A 15,790-nucleotide genomic window follows, 5' to 3' on the forward strand; every position below is an offset into this window, starting at 1 on the left:
TGCCTCTGCTTTTTAATATACTGTCTAGGTTTGTCATAGCTTTCTTTCCAAGGAGCAAGTGTCTTTTAATTTCATGGCTGCAGCCATTTTTTTGCTGTGATTTTGGAGCCCAAGAAAATAAAACCTGCCATTGTTTCCTATTTTTTCCTCATCTATTTGCCATGAAGTGATGGGACCAGATGCCATGATCTTAGTTTTTTGAATGTTGAGTTTTAAGCCAGCTTTTTCCACTCTCTTCTTTCACCCTCATCAAGAGGCTTTTTAGATCCTCCTCACTTTCTGCCATTAGAGTGGCATCATCTGCACATCTGAGGTTGTTGATATTTCCCCTGGCAATCTTGATTCCAGCTTGCTATTCATCCAGCCCTGCATCTCGAGTGATATACTCTGCATAATTTAAATAAGCATAGTAACAGTATACAACCTTTTTGTATACATCCTTTCCCAATTTTGAACCAATCCGTTGTTCCATGTCTGGTTCTAACTGTTGCTTCTTGACCCGCATACAGGTTTCTCAGGAGGCAGGTAAGGTGGTCTAGCATTCACATCTCTTTAAGAATTTTTCACAGTTTGTTGTGATTCGCACAGTCAAAGGCTTTAGCACAGTCAATGAAGCAGAAGTAGATATTCTTTTGGAATTTCCTCGCTTTTTCTGTGATCCAGCAGATGTTGGCAATTTGATCTCTGGCTTCTCTGCCTTCTCTAAAGGCGGCTTGTACATCTGGAACTTCGCAGTTCATGCTCTGTTGAAGTCTAACTTCAAAAAAAGGAATTTTCCCTCAGAAAATTTTGAAGGACTGAACCTGATTGTTGATCTGCTGGAGGCCAGGCCTGGAAGTGCAGAAGCAGATACTGAGAAGACTTTCAGTACCATGATTTCCCACACTGGTCACACATCCTTGGACATGCAAACATTCCTCATGATCAGAGGGAAGACGTAGGGGCAGATTATTTTCCTTCCCAGGAACTACCTTTCTTCAAGCTTCCACTAGGTGAGTTGCACACTGGTAGCCACAGTTAAGCATTTACTGTTATTATTTTTTACTTTCTCCTCTACTATTTACTATGAAATCTTCCTAAACCTAGAGTTACTTCCCAATAAGATATTAAAGAAATTAATTTTACATCAGAAGACTAAAGAATAACTGAAATATGCTGGCATGTACCTACATAGGCAGCTTTGGAAAAAGTCATGCATGCTAAGTTGCTTCAGTCATGTCCAACTCTTTGTAACCCCATGGACCATAGCTCGTCAGGCTCCTCTGTGTCCATGTGATTCTGCAGGCAAGAATACTGGAGTGGGTTGCCATTGTCTCCTCCAGGGGATCCTCCCAACCCAGGGATTGAGCAAGCATCTCTTATGTCTCCTGCATTTGCAGGCAGGTTCTTTACCACTAGCGCTGCCACCTGGGAAGCATAGATATTCTCATGCAATTTGTTCAATGTTTCATTTGCACTACAGTGCAACAATTATGTAATGGGCATTGGAAAGAAAGCAATAATAAATTGGTGAGGAAATTTCTGTCCTTATAAAACGTCCAGTTTAACGACAAACTAGGCATTTCATAAAAGACAGTGCTTGTGTGCATGTGAAATTGTAATGAGGGTGGTGAAGGGAAATGAGACAGAGAGGGGGTAAGGGTAGTGATGTACAGGACTATTATTACAACCGCTCTTGCTTTACAGCTGTATTGCTGATCCTGTTCGTGACACTAATTGTTTTGCTGTTTACACTGTTCACTGAAGCCAGTGTAGGCAATGCATGAGCTAAGAGTTTGGAAGTAGACTCAAGGAGCTGTAGGAACCGCAGACGCATTTATTGTCTCATGGCTGGCCCAGCAGCCATAGCAGTAGCCATACCATAGCACAGCATAACCACACACAACCCTCCAGGGCGTTTCCAGGGAAAGCTTATATACGCTTACAGAACAAAAGTAACCCGTGGCCAGTAAGCGTGTGCAGTGTCAAAAGTGATCTCAGCTGTTATACAACTGTGAAAAGTCGTTGTTCACAGAACAAGGGGTGAGAGGACATGAGAGTGTGGGGCAAGAGAGCCTGACTGGCAACATCTTGTTAATTCCCCCACAACAACCAAGGGCCTCTTGATACTTAAACACAGTCCAGTGTTTTATGGACTGGTTCCTGTTTTGTTTGTCCTATTTTGCTGTTTTTTTGTCTTTGTCTTCCTTTGTTCCACTGACCCATAGAACAGACGTGCTGATCTAGACCATGTAATAGCCACACTCAGATTCCAGTGCTAGTAAGGCACCTCACAATGATTATACACGTCTTCAAAAATAGAAAAGCAGCCTATCCCCAGCACAAAGCTTGCAGGCAATTCTGCTTCACCTCTTAAATAAATTCTGGCTAAAACTTGGAGAGTTGGGAGTTGGTTCATTTGGACAGAGTCCACCTTCTCCCCAGGTTGTTGGCTTCCTTAAATAAAGCTACTTTTCCTTTGCCCAACACTTTTCTGTCAGTGTTAACTTCTTGGGTAATGAGCAGTCAAGCCTGTTTGGTAACATCATAACGGAACAGCTACTGGGTCTTCACTATGTGGGATCTTCTGGGGAGAACTTCCTCACCATCATTTGATCAGAGACCTGAAGAGAAGGAAGGAGACCCTCATGTGAGTGCTGTGGGGAGAATTCTAGGCAGAGGTAAGAACTAATGCCAGGCCCTGAGGCAGAAGCATCCTGTCACACTCAAGGAGCAGCAAGGCCTGTTAGGCTGAAACAGAGTGAGGCCTGGCCAGACTATGGAGAAGTAACCAGGTGTCAGATGCCTTGGGCTTGTGGGTGACGTGTGCATTTTAGCTTGATGAGCAGAAATCTATTGGGAGAATGGGCTGAGGAGTGGCCTGACTGGATTGCTTGTGCTGGGTAGAGAACAGCCTGCAGGGTTAGGGCAGGAGAAGGAGGGTGGTTATCTGCAACAGCCACAGCTATCCTGTTAAGAGGTGATAGCAGCCTTGACCAGGGACAATAGGGAGAGGCAAGTATGGGTCATTTTTGGAGCTGTGGATGGAGCCTTTTCTGACTGGAATGAGGTGAGGTGGAGAGCAGGAAAAAGTCAAGAGAAATCACAAGCCTGGTTTCTGAAACACCTGTCAGAAAGGATTTAGTCATGGGACATGGGAGACAGAGGACGAGCAGGTTCAGGAGAGAAATCTAGTTTGGCTTTGGCCTGTTCAGTGCCCACACAGAGATGTGGAGGCAGTGGGGTGGGTGTAAATCTGGACTGTATGGAAAGGTTTGGAAAGGATAAATATACGTAGAAGCCATGACAGTATTAGCTATCACTAATGACTCAAGATTGGATGAGGTCAGCAAGCGGCTGTGATACTGAGAAAGAAAACTGGTGCAAGAGCTACATGCCAGGTCAAAACCAATGCAAAGAGGTTAGAGAGAGAAATAGAGGCCATCCATGGAGCCAGATAAAGAAAGGCAGGTGAGTTTAGAAAAATGCACCAAACAACAAAGACAATGATAAAACTGTAGAATGAATCAGTAGTGTGAGTGGCTCAGTCGTGTCTGACTCTGCAATTCCGTGGACTGTAGCCTGCCAGACTCCTCTGTCTCCGGAATTCTGCAGGCAAGAATAATGGAGTGGGTAGCCGTTTCCTTCTCTGGAGGAATCCTCCTGAACCAGAAACTGAACTCAGGTCTCCTGTGTTGTAGGCAGATTCTTTACTGTCTCAGCCACCAGAACTGGAATCGAAATGAAGTATTTCAAAGAGAGAGACTGAGTGCCATATGAAGCCAGTAGAAAATACTGAGGATTGGGAATGGTTTTTACCACGAAAGAATTGTTCCAAAGTGGGATTTTGATGGAGACACAGCTCTGTGTATTAACTCACACAAAAGCAAAGAATTGTGTATTTAAATGAGTGACTATATGGCTTGCAAAGTATACCTCAAGAAATCTCCTACATAATCAAACAGTATTTATATTTATTTAGCACATATTTACTGAACAGTGCCACTCCCAGTTATTCTTCACCCAGGAAAAGTAAAAGCAGATATTTAGAAAAAAGACATGTGTCTCTTTTCCCAGCACCACTAGATGAGCTAGATGTGTCTAGATGAGGACAGCAGTGAGGTCCTTCATGGTCAACTTCTTTCATCTAAATGTACTAGAATTCCTAGAAATTGCCAAAAAATGTGGGACTTTCTCTGTTTATAGAATGCTTGGATTATCTCTTTTTACAGTGAAAGTAATGTACTTTAGAGACTAATCTTTTATTTGGTTTGAATCTTCATTAAGCCACAATTCTCAAGATAGTTTTGATATTCTATTATATATCAATCTTATGGGACGTATATATTATATATATATAATTCTCTCTGTAAATATTGTGTTATATATATAACATATAAAATATTTATAATATTCTTTGTGTAAATATTGCATTATAATGTGAAAATATATTCAATTCATCAATATAGACTTTTAGCTGGCAATAGCAATACTTATAGAGGTAAATTCCCAACAGTTAAAAGTCAAAGCATCTTTTCTGCCTTTAAAATATGATAACCCCTCTTTGAGAGGCTCTTAGATAGATCACTTAGAAAGAAACTCTTATCACTGAATATTTATATTCAAAGTTAACAATGGTACATTTGAAATACTACGTGTAGATTGTTTCCTTTCATTTCAAGAGTGCTGCAGTATGACTTTTCTGCCCAAGAAGATATTCAACTGGACAGTTTGGGGGAATTGCCAGTTGCTGCTCCTCATCTTTCACTCCCCATCTTGCACTCACTCCTCAGTAGAAAGCTAGGGAATGCTCAAGGGTACTTCCCCACATAATTAAGTCCGAGCTCCACAGTTAGCATCTTTATTCGCAACTGACGTGCTCAGCAGTAGCATATTGGACACCTACTGACCTGGGTGGAGAGGCGGTTCAGCTTTCAGCGTCATGTCTTTTTGCCTTTTCACACTGTTCATGGGGTTCTCGAGACAAGAATGCTGAAGTGGTTTGCCATTCCCTCTCCAATGGACAACATTTTTGTCAGAACTCTCCCCCACGACTCGTTCATCTTGGGTGGCACACATGGCGTGGCTCACAGTTTCATTAAGTTATGCAAAGCTGTGATCCATGTGCCCATTTTGTTTAGAATAAACAGCAATCATTCTCAAACTCTTCCAAACATTGAAATGACAGAGACATTTCTAAAATCACTTTATCATACCAATATTATACTAATGCTGCTGCTGCTGCTGCTGCTAAGTCGCTTCAGTCGTGTCTAACTCTATGTGACCCCATAGACGGCAGCCCACCAGGCTCCCCCGTCCCTGGGATTCTCCAGGCAAGAACACTGGAGTGGGTTGCCATGTCCTTCTCCTAGAGCCATAAAAAGGCACTAGAAGAAAAGAAAACTACATGTGCATATTCTTGATGAACAGCATTGCAAGAATCTTCAACAAAATACAAGCAAACTGAATTCAACATCTCTTAAAAAGGATCATATACCATTATTAGGCGAATTTATCTCTGGAACACAAGAATTATTTTTGTTACATTCATTTTCATTGCAAAATACTTGATATTCCCAACTTTAAAAAAATGAATGTTTTAAAATATTTTTATATATCTTAAATTTGAAGCTCAGCCAACTCAATAGATCTAATATAAATACTATACCTATGTTTATGTTAATAAATGCCTATGATATGGGATATAGTACTGAGTCATTTTGTTAGGGCTAGAGTGAAAGTGAGAGTTGGTTCAATAATGAATACACACCTGGATGATAGTGGTTGTAGAGGTTTTCATTGAATAGTTTGACTTCAGAGATATGTTTTAACATGAGGTCCCTTAAAGAGTTGGATATAACCTAAAGCTTTGGGTCAATTAGTATAAGGAATGCTGTAGCATGATAATACAGACAATTAATGGAAGAAAATTGGTTATGAACATTCTGTTAGGGAGAATAATTGACCTTCTGGTAATAAAGGTTTAAGTTTCATGCAATTACTGGTCTCTGCCACCCTAACAATTCCTATACTTTGGCAGGACAACATAAAAGTTAGTTAGATTAAGATTGTATCATCTGTTAGGTTAAAGGCACTTTTGTCAATGAGGTCATATTTCTCTTGCCTTTTCCCACTGGGAGAAATGTAGAATCAATAGAAATCGATCTGGATTGCTTTGGTCTAAACTCAAATCATGCAGAACTCTAATCAGTGTACAAACAAACCATTAACAGTGCCTGTACCATTGAGATGTCCTGGTTTAACGTCAAGGTTATAAACTCTTTTATTTAAATACACTCTAGGGGTGATTGAACTCTAATCTCTAGGGCAGCTTGTTCCATTGATCATTATTTTGGATCAATATGTGACTAATTGGTGTAGATTTTAAATACTTAGAGATTATTTTATTCTTCAGTCACTCCAATCAAAATTATTAGCCCATTTAAAGTTTTGCTATCCCTTGATTTGGTTGCTATCTATTGTTTTTAGACTAATTAACTAAAACTCCTCAGAGTCTTCTCATCATATTTGGTCATTCCTGCCTATTCATAGGCTGGTCAATGTCACTGATTAAAAGTGAGAGACAGTAAAACCTCAGTAGGCCATTCAAACAAGTCCTTTTCATGCTGCCCTTTCATGGTCAGGATACCACAGCTGTTAGCCAGACATCAATTTCAGGCCATGCCATTAATATTAGAAATACTATTTCCTCTAAGATCAGGAATAAGACACAGGTACGCACTCTCACAACCATTTCAGTATAGTTTTGGAAGTCCTAGTCATGGCAATCAGAGAAGAAAAAAAAATCCAGATTGGAAAAGAAGAAGTAAAACATTCACTGCTTGCAGGTGATATGATACTACACATAGAAAGTCATAAATATGACACCAAAAACCTTCTAGAGCTAGTCCATGAATTTAGTAAAGTTGCAGGGTATAAAATTAATGTGCAGAAATCACTTGCATTCCTATACACTAATAATGAGAAATCAAAAAGTGAAATTAAGGAAACAATCCCATTCACCATTGCAACAAAAAGAATAACGTACCTAGGAATAAATCTACCTAAAGCGACAAAACACTGGTAGACAGAAAACTATAAGAAACTGATGAAAGAAATCAAAGATGTCACAAACAGATGGAGAGATACACCATCTTCTTGGTCTGGAAGAATCAATATTGTGAAAATGACTGTACTACCCAAAGTAATCTACAAACTCAATGCAATCCCTATTAAATTTCCAACTGCATTTTTCACAGAACTTGAACCAAAAAATCTGACACTTTTATGAAAAACTAAAAAACCCTGAATAGAAAAACAATCTTGAGAAAGAAAAATGGAGCTAAAGGAATTAACCTCCCTGACTTCAGGCTATACTACAAAGCTACAGTCATCAAGACAACATGGTACAGGCGTAAACACAGAAATAAAGACCAATGTAACAAGATATAAAGCCCAGAGATAAGCCCACATATCTATGGGCACCTTATTTTTAACAAAGGATGCAAGAATATGCAATGGAAAAAAGACAACCTCTTCAATAAGCGATGCTGGGAAAACTGGACAGCTAGGTAAAAAAGAATGAGATTAAAACACTCCCTAACACCATAAACACACACCAAAAAAAAAAAAAAAACTCAAAATGAATTAAAGATCTAAATGTAAAGCCAGAAACTATAAAGCTCTCAGAGGAAAACATAGGCAGTACCCTCATTCATATAAATCACAGCAAGATTCTCTCTGACTCACTTCCTAGATTTATGAAAATAAAGGCAAAAATAAATGAGATGTAATTAAACTTAGCTTTTGCACAGCAAAGTAAACCATGAGCAAGATGAAAAGACAAACCTCAGAATGGGAGAAAATAATTGCAAATGAAGCAACTGACAAACTATATATTCAAAATATATGTTACTCATACAGCTCAATATTAGAAAAACAAACCAACTAAAAAGCAGGCAGAAAACCTAAACAGACATTTCACCCAAAAATATGTAAAGATGGCTTACAAACACATGAAAAGATGCTCAACAACACTCATTATTAGAGAAATGCAAATCAAAACTACAATGAGGCATTATTACTTCACATCAATCAGGATGGCCATCATCAAAAAAATGTACTAACAAAAAATGCTGGAGACAGTAGGGAGAAAAGCAAACCCTCTTGCACTGTTGGTGGGAATGTAAATTGATACAGCCATTATGGAAGACAGTATGAAGATTCCTTTAAAAACTAGGAATAAAGACACCATATGACCCAATAATCCCACTGCTAGGTATATACCCTGAGAAAACCAAAATTTTAAAATGTATGTGCCCCAAAAAGACATGTACCCCAATGTTCATTGCAGCAGCTTTTACAATAGCTAGGACATGGAAGCAACCTAGATGTCCTTCGACAGATGAAGAAGCTATGGTACATACATACAATGGAGCATTACTCAGCCATAAAAAGAAATGCATTTGAGTCAGTTCTAATGAAGTCGATGAATGAAGAGCTTATTATATACAGTGAGGTAAGTTAGAAAGAGAAAAACAAATAACATGCATTAACATATGTATCTATGGAATCTAGAAAAATAGTACTGAAGAACCTATTTGTAGGGCAGCAATGATGCTGGAAAACATTGAGGGCAGAAGGAGAAGAGGGCATCACAGGATGAGATGGCTGGATGGCAACACTGATGCAATGGACATGAACTTGGGCAAACTCTGGGAGATGGTGAGGGACAGGGAGGCCTGGCATGCTACAGTCCATGGGATCACAAAGAGATGGACACGACTGGGCGACTGAACAACAAAATGGAAACACAGACATAGAGAACATTCTTATGGACATGTGGAGGGGGGAGGAAGGACAGGGTGGGATGTATGGAGAAAGTAACATGGAAATATATATATTACTATGTGTAAAATAGATAGCCAGTGGGAATTTGCTGTGTGACCCAGGGAACTCAAACCAGAGTTTCTTAACAACCTAGAAGGGTGGGATGGGGATGGATGTGAGTGGGAGGTTCAAGAAGGAGGACACAATATTATAGAACAATTATGCTTCAATTAAAAGTAAACTTAATTATAAAAAAAAGAGTGAGCAATCTTAGGAGAGAGTGTCCTGAATTAAGAAGCACACGCCCCCTAGAGTTCATTTTTAGAAACCCTCATGTGCTATGGTATCAGAGTGAGAAGTGCCAGCTGGCTGTGGGATCTTATTTCCCTGACCAGTGACTGAACCTGAGCCCTTTGAAGTGACAGCACAGAGTCCAAACCACTGGACAACCAGGGAATTCCTCAATGTTGGTTTCATAAAGCTTGATAATTAAGAAGTGATTATGTGTTGTACTAATACTTTGGCCACCTGATGCAAAGAACTGATTCATTGGAAAAGACCCTGATGCTGGGAAAGATTGAAGGTGGGAGGAGAAGGGGACGACAGAGGATGAGATGTCTGCATGGCATCACCAACTCAACGGACGTGAGTTTAGGTAAACTCCTGGAGTTAGTGATGGACAGGGAGGCCTGGCATGCTGCAGTTGATGGGGTCTCAAAGAGTCGGACACGACTGAGTGACTGAACTGAACTGAACTGAAGAATGTTGACTGGAAATGACCTGACTTAAGAAGGCATGTGCAATTATTATTCTCTCTTATGTAATAGTAAGTATATATGCTCTACAGTGGATATCTATGTGGTAAAGAATGGTATGTGTGGTGAATTATTTTATATATTGTGCAAATTAATGGTTTGGGGGATGTGCTATGCATAGGATAAATAATGTGTGATTATGTATCATGTACAATAAAGCACATATGTGTACATTCAGTTCAGTTCAGTTCAATCTCTCAGTCATGTCTGACTCTTTGTGACCCCATGGACTGCAGCACACCAGCCCTGTCCATCACCAACTCCTGGAGCTTGATCAAACTCATGTCCATCGAATTGGCGATGTTATCCAACCATCTCATCCTCTGTCATCCCCTTCTCCCACCTTCAATCTTTCCCAGCACCAGGGTCTTTTCCAGTGAGTCAGATCTTCACATCAAGTGGCCAAAGTACTATTTTAGAACAGTTTTATGTTCACAGAAATATTGGCATATTGGTTCAGAAATTTTCCATATATTCCCACTCTCCCACATATATAGCCTCCCCCATTGTCAACATTTTCCACCAGAGACCAATATTTGTTACAATTAATGAACCTATACTGATAAGTTTTTATCACCCAGAGTACCTAATTTACCCTACAGTTCACTCTTAGTTTTACATTCGATGGATTTTGACTTAGTAAAGTGCATTTATGTTTCCTGTCTTTTTTTTTTTGCCATTTTCTTATTTTTAATAATTTTTTTAAATTAAAGGATAATTGCTTTACAGAATTTTGTTGTTTTCTATCAAACCTCAACATGAATCAGCCATAGGTATACATATATCCCCTCCCTTTTGAACTTCCCTCCCATCTCCCTCCCCATCCCACCCCTCGACATTGACACAGAGCCCCTATTTGAGTTTCCTTAGCCATACAGCAAGTTCCCATTGGCTGTCTATTTTACATATGGTAATATGTAAGTTTCCATGTTACTCTTTCCATATATTTCACCCTCTCTTCCCTTTTCCCAATGTCCACAAGTATATTCTCTCTGTCTGTTTTTTCATTGCTTCCCTGTAAGTAAATTCTTCAGTACCATTTTTCTAGATTCTGTATATATGCATTAGAATACCATATTTATCTTTCTCTTTCTGACTTACTGTTTCTTTACTTTTTCTCTTTATAACTCTGTATAATAGGTTCTAGGTTCATCCACTTCATCAGAACTGCCTCAAATGTGTTCCTTTTTATGGCTGAGTAATAATTCCATTGTGTATATGTACAAAAACTTATTTATCCATTCATCTGTTGATGGACATCTAGGTTGCTTCCATGTTCTAGCTATTGTAAATAGTGCTGAAATGAACAATGGGATACAGGTGTCTTTGCCAATTTTGATTTCCTCAGGGTACATGCCTAGGAGTGGGATTGCTGGGTCATTTGGTGGTTTAATTCCTAGTTTTTTAAAGAATCTCCATACCATCTTCCATCTACCATAGTGGCTGTATCAATTCACATTCCCACCAACAGTGCAAGAGCGTTCCCTTTTTCCTACACCCTCTCCAGCATTTGTTTGTAGACTTTTTGATGATGGCCATTCTGACCAGTGTGAGTTGATATCTCACTGTAGTTTTGATTTGCATTTCTCTAATAATGAGTGATGTTGAGCATCTTTTCATGTTAGCCATCTGTATGTCTTCTTTGGAGAAATGTCTGTTTAGATCTTTTCCCCACTTTTTGATTAGGTTGTTTGTTTTTCTGGTATTGAGGTGCATGAGCTACCTGTACATTTTGGAAATTGATCTTTTGTCAGTTGTTTCATTGCTATTATTTTCTCCCATTCTGAGGGTTGCCTTTTCACCTTGTTTATAGTTTCCTTTGCTGTGCAAACAATTTTAAGTTTAATCAAGTCCCACTTGTTTACTTTTGTTTTTATTGCCATTACTCTAGGAGGTGAGGTGGGTCACAGAGGATCTTGCTTTATGTCATTGAGTGTTTTGCCTATGTTTTCCTCTAAGAGTTTTATAGTTTCTGATCTTACATTTAGGTCTTTAATCCATTTTGAGTTGTGTATGGTGTTGGGAAGTGTTCTAATTTCATTCTTTTACATGTAGCTGTCCAGTTTTCCCAGCACCATTTATTGAAGAGGTTCTCTTTGCCCCATTGTATATTTTTGCCTCCTTTGTCAAAAATAAGGTACCCATGGGTGCATGGGTTTATTTCTGGGCTTTCTATCTTATTCCATTGGTCTATATTTCTGTTTTTGTGCCAGTACCATACTGTCTTGATGACTGCAGCTTCATAGCATAATCTGAAGTCAGGAAGGTTGATTCCTCCAGCTCCATTCTTCTTTATCAAGACTGCTTTGGCTATTCAGGGTCTTTTGTGTTTCCATATGAATTGTGAAATTTTTTGTTCTAGTTCTGTGAAAATGTCATTGGCGATTTGATAAGGATCACATTGAATGTATAGACTGTGTTTGGTAGTATAGTCATTTTCACAATATTGATTCTTCTTACCCAGGAACATGGAATATCTCCCCATCTGTATATGTCCTCTTTTATTTCTTTCATAGTGTCTTACAATTTTCTGTGTAAAGTTCTTTTGTCTCCTTAGGTAAGTTTATTCCTAGATATTTAATGCTTTTTGTTGTGACGGTGAATGGGATTGATTCCTTAATTTCTCTGATTTTTCATTGTTAGTATATAGAAATGCAAGTGATTTCTGTGTATTGGTTTTGTATCCTGCAACTTTGCTAAATTCACTGATTAACTCTAGTAATTTTCTGATACTATCTTTAGGGTTTTCTATGTAAAGTATCATGTCATCTGCAAACAGTGAGTTTTACTTCTTTTCTGATCTGGATTTCTTTTATTTCTTTTTCTTCTCCGATTACTGTAGCTAGGACTTCCAAAACTATGTTGAAAAATAATGGGGAAAGTGGATACCCTTGTCTGTTCCTGAACTTAGAAGGAATGCTTTCAGTTTCTCACCAATGAGAATAATGTTTGGTGTAGACTTATCATATATAGCCTTTACTATGTTGAGGTAGGTTCCTTCTATGCCCATTTTTTGAAGAGTTTTAATCATAAATGGGTGCTGAATTTTGTCAAAGGCTCCTGCTGCATCTATTGAGATGATCATATGGTTTTTATCTTTCAATTTGTTAATATGGTGTATCACATTGTTTGATTTGCATATATGGAAGAATCCTTGCATCCCTGAAATAAACCCAACTAGATCATGGTGTATGAGCTTTTTGATGTGTTGCTGAAGTCTGTTCGCTAAAATTTTGTTGAGGATTTTTGCATCTATGTTCATCAGTGATATTGGCCTGTAGTTTTCTTTTTGTGTGTTGTGTTTGTCTGGTTTTGGTATCAGGGTGATGCTCGCCTCTTAGAATGAGTTTGGAAGTGTTCCTTCCTCTGCAATTTTTTGAAAGAATTTAGAAGGATAAGCATTAGCTCTTCTCTCAATGTTTGGTAGAATTCTCCTGTGAAGCCATCTGGTCCTGGACTTTTGTTTGGGAGGAGATTTTTGATCACAGCTTCAATTTCAGTGCTTGTAATTGGGTGTTCATAATTTCTATTTCTTCCTGGTTCAGTCTTGGAAGGTTGAACTTTTCTAAGAACCTGTACGTTTCTTCCAGGTTATCTATTTTATTGTCATATAGTTGTTCATAATAATCTCTTATAATCCTTTTTATTTATGCTGTTGTAACCTCTCCTTTTTCATTTCTAATTTTGTTGGTTTGATTCTTCTCTCATTTTTTCCTTGATAAATCGGGCCAAAGGTTTGTCAATTTTGTTTATCTTCTGAAAGAACCAGCTTTTAGTTTTATTAATCTTTACTATTGTTTCTTTCATTTCTTTTTTGTTTATTTTGCTCAGATCTATATGATTTCTTTCCTTCTACTAATTTGGGGAGGTGGGGGTTGTTCTTCTTTTTCCAGTTATTTTAGTATAAAGTTAGACTGTCTATTCGATGTTTTTCTTGTTTCTTAAGGTAGGATTGTATTGCTATAAACTTTCCTCTTGGGACTGCTTTTGCTGAATCCCATAGATTTTGAGTTGTCGTGTTTTCATTGTCATTTGTTTCTAGAAATTTTTTTATTTCCCTTTTGATTTCTTCACTAACCTGTTGGTTATTTAGAAACATGTTGTTTAATCTCCAAGTGTTTGTATTTCTTACAGGTTTTTCCTTGTAATTGATATCTAGTCAAATAGCATTGTGGTCAGAGAAGATGCTTGATATGATTTGAATTTTCTTAAATTTACTGAGGTTTGATTTGTGACCCAAGACGTGGTCTATCCTGGAGAATGTTCCATGTGCACTTGAGAAGAAGTTGTATTCTTCTGCATTTAGATGGAATGTCCTGAAGATATCAATGACATCCAGCTCATCTAATGTATCATTCAAGACTTGTGTTTCCTTTTTAATTTTCTGTTTTGATGATTTGTCCATTGGTGTGAGTGGGGTGTTAAAGTCTCCTACTATTATTGTGTTGCTGTCAGTTTCTCCTTTTATGTCTGTTAGTCTTTGTCTTATGTATTGAAGTTCTCCTATAGTGGGTGCATAGATACTTACAACTGTTATGTCTTCCTCTTGGATTGATCCCTTGATCATTATGTAGTGTCCTTCCTTAGGCAGATTCTTTACCAGCCGAGCCACAAGGGAAGCCATATCTCTTGTAATCTTTATTTTTAGGTCTATTTTGTCTGATATGAGGATTGCTACTCCAACTTTCTTTTGCTTCCTATTTGCATAGAATATATTTTTCCACCCTCTCACTTTCAGTTTATATGTGTCTTTAAGTCTGAAGTGGGTTTCTTGTAGACAGCATATATATGGGTCTTGTTATTGTATCCATTCATCCAGTCTGTGTCTTTCAGTTGGAGCATTTACATTTAAAGTAAGTATTGATATATATGTTCCTATTGACACTTTTTTAATTGTTTGGGGTTGATTTTTAGATCTTTTTCCTTCTCTTGTATTTCTTGACTATATAAGTCCCTTCAACATTTGTTGTAAAGCTAGTTTAGTGGTACTGAATTCTTTTAACTTTTGCTTATCTGTAAAACTTTTTATTTCCCCATCAATTTTGACTGAGATCCTTGCCGGGCATAGTAATCTTGGTTGTAGATTTTTCCTTTCAGTACTTTAAATATATCCTTCCATTCCCTTCTGGCCTGCAGAGTTTCTGCTGAAAGAGCGCTGTTAAACATATGGGGTTTCCCTTGTATGTTACTTGTTGCTTTTCCCTTGCTGCTTTTAATATTCTTTCTTTGTGTTTAGTCTCTGTTAGTTTGATTAGTATGTGTCCTGGCGTGTTTCTCCTTGGGTTTATCCTGTATGTGACTCTTTGCACCTCTTGGACTTGATTGACTATTACCTTTTCCATGTTGGGGAAATTTTCAACAATAATCTCTTCAAAAATTTTCTTACACCCTTTCTTTTCTTCTTCTCCTTCTGGGACCCCTATAATTCAAATGTTGGTGCGTTTGATATTTTCCCAGAGGTCTCTGAGACTATCCTCAGTTCTTTTCATTCCTTTTACTTTATTCTGCTATTCAGAAGTAATTTCCACCATTTTATCTTCCAGCCCACCAATTCATTTTTCTGCTTCAGATATTCTGCTATTGATTCCTTCCAGAGTATTTTTAATTTCAGTAATTATGTTGTTTGTCTCTGCAGGCTTATTCTTTAATTCTTCTAGGTCTTTGTTAACTGATTCTTGCACTTTCTTCATTTTGTTTCCAAGGTTTTTGATCACCTTTACTATCATTATTCTGAATTCTTTTTCAGATAGTTTGCCTATTTCCTTCCTCTTCATTTATTTGGGCTTCTGTGTTTCTAATTTGTTCCTTCATTTGTGTAGTGTGTTTCTGCCTTTTTATTATTTTATTTTAACTTACTGTGTTTGAGGTGTCTTTTTCCCAGGCTTCAAGGTTGAATTCTTTCTTCCTTTGGGTTTCTGCCCTCCTAAGGTTGGTTCAGTGGTTTGTGCTTTTGTTTGTTTGTTCGTCTGCTTGTTTTCCCTCTGATGGGCAAGGCTGAGTGAGGTGGTAATCCTATCTGCTGATGATTTGGTTTGTATTTTTGTTTTGTTTGTTGTTTAGATGAGGCATCTTGTACAGGGTGCTAGTGGTGGTTGGGTGAGGCTGAGTCTTGTATTCAAGTGGTTTCCTTTGTGTGAGTTCTCACTATTTGATACTCCCTAGGGTTA

This window comes from Oryx dammah, unplaced genomic scaffold (assembly GCF_014754425.2).
Source record: "Oryx dammah isolate SB20612 unplaced genomic scaffold, SCBI_Odam_1.1 HiC_scaffold_19, whole genome shotgun sequence".
Lineage (NCBI taxonomy): Eukaryota > Metazoa > Chordata > Mammalia > Artiodactyla > Bovidae > Oryx > Oryx dammah.